Raw genomic sequence first — 1,939 nt, 5'->3', positions numbered from 1 at the left:
ATATATATATATAATTTTATAGGCAGATACTTTGAAAGAGTAAATGGCTTGGAAGCCAGATAGACCTGAGTTTATGTCTCAGCCCTGATGTGTACTAACATATATGATTGGCAGCTACCCTGGTTTTCCTAAGACTGTCCCACTTTGAGCACTGAAAGTCTCATTACTCAAGAAGCCCTTGATTCCCAGGAAAACTGGAACCACTGGTCCCCTATTTAGTGCCTTGTTAAGCATGGTTATGTGGGCATGGAAAGCCTTAAGTGGTCAGATCTAGAGTTCATCCACAGTGTGGGTCACCTGAATAGATCAGCAATGGTGGACTGGTGCTTGTTGGTGGTGGGGATGCAGAGGCAGGAGGAGAGGGCTTCTTGAGGGTGGCTATGCAAAAGTGAGGGGAGTTGTACTGATCAAGTGAAATGTTGGTTTTATAGAAAGAAGAAAAGTAAACAGGAGAGTAATCTCTATAATGACCAAGAAGGAGAGTTGGGGTGGCAGCTGAAGAGGGGGTTGGGGAAATATATGGACAGTAGCTAAAATTATATGTGAGAATCTCCCCTTCTCAATTTTAGGTCACCATGTACATAGAAAAAAGGGCTGAGTTTCTGTCATCTGGCAAGAATATCCAATAAGTAAGTGAATCAGGCATCAACTACTACAGTGACACCCAAGTAAAGTGGCCAGTAGGATGACTTTCTAAATGGTTTTTCAGAAAAAGAAAATTGATTTTGCTTTATATCTTATCCTACCCAATGCAGTGTTCTTCCCTTCTTTGCAGGCATGCTGTTTTTCTCCAAAGAACACATGAAATAAGTGACAAAGAAAGAACGCAAGTGTAGAAATAACAGCAATAGCAACAACAACCACAGCAAAACCTGCTATACCTCCAGGTAAATGGAGCCAGTAAAAATAATCCATACTTCTCTTTTGTCAGTTTCATGCTCCTGCTCTCTTACATGTGTATCATCCGTCCATCTGCCTGCCTATCTGTGTCTGTCTGTCTGTCTGTCTATCTATCTATCTATCTATCTATCTATCTATCTATCTATCTATCTTCTATGGTTTGGATGAGGTATAACAATGTGAATTTCAGAAGCACCTTTAATAGGCTATGAGCTAAGCATGAGGATAAATTTGCAGCTTAGGATGTACCAGCAGGACAACTGCAGCCTGAGAGAACATCAGAAGAATTTCTAGCCCATGGGTGTCACCAGCAGTACTATGCTGTAGTTGAGGGTCTACTAACTGCACTTCTGCATCTTGTAGAACACCACCAGATTGAGGAGGTCAGGAGAACTGCTGGATCCTAGAGAAGCAAAAGTAAGGCTTCTCCTGCAAGTGAGCACCAGCAGGGAGGTCACTACACAGAGAAGTGATTTCAGGGTTACAGCAGCCCAGGGGAATACCATCAGGGAAGCCATAGCTCAGGGGAGTGCTTACAGGGATGCTCTAGTCCAAGATTAAATGAAGCCACAGTGGGCAACTGAGTGTGGGCGTCCTTGTCCTGTGCTTGCTTCTTCTGAGGCAGGAGAGTCCTTTCCCCTTCTCGTTCTATGTTCTTACGCCTTCCCTCATACCAGTGCTGATTCCCAAATGTGGAAGTGTGTGTGATGAGAATAAAGATGGATAGTGAAGATGAGATGAGCTGGCCAAGAAAGTCTGATGAGCAAGGGCTCATACCACGTGGACCTCAGTACACAGACTTTCTGTAATTTGAGCCAGCACACTTTGGGGCTCAGAATTTTCTTGGCAATAAAGGACAACTCTTCCCAGACCCCAGTCAGCTTAAACCCTCCTGGTGCATCCCTTTTGACATGAAAGGTAGGAATAAAAAGGAAGAAAAAAGGCAACACAGCATTTTGGTAAAATGTTTCCTGAACACCCTGCACTATTTTGGGGTCTTTTCAGTTTTTGCATCTGCAAAATAAATCACTAGTTTTTC

General features: G+C 43.2%; 1 protein-coding gene across 2 annotated transcripts in view; it reads left to right on the top strand.

The window, feature by feature from the left end:
• The first annotated feature begins 567 nt into the window (after positions 1–567).
• The window catches only part of LOC104863178, a 262,181-nt gene continuing 260,809 nt past the window's right edge, over positions 568–1,939 (top strand). For both annotated transcript variants that reach the window (XR_004515577.1, XM_010625505.1), the window contains exons 1-2: positions 568–629; positions 776–887. The gene's annotated coding sequence lies outside the window, so the exon portion shown is untranslated. The remainder of the gene's footprint in view (positions 630–775; positions 888–1,939) is intronic.

Source organism: Fukomys damarensis, unplaced genomic scaffold, assembly GCF_012274545.1.
Source record: "Fukomys damarensis isolate Sample0158 unplaced genomic scaffold, DMR_v1.0_HiC HiC_scaffold_37, whole genome shotgun sequence".
NCBI lineage: Eukaryota > Metazoa > Chordata > Mammalia > Rodentia > Bathyergidae > Fukomys > Fukomys damarensis.
This window is presented reverse-complemented; position numbering and strand designations above follow the sequence as displayed.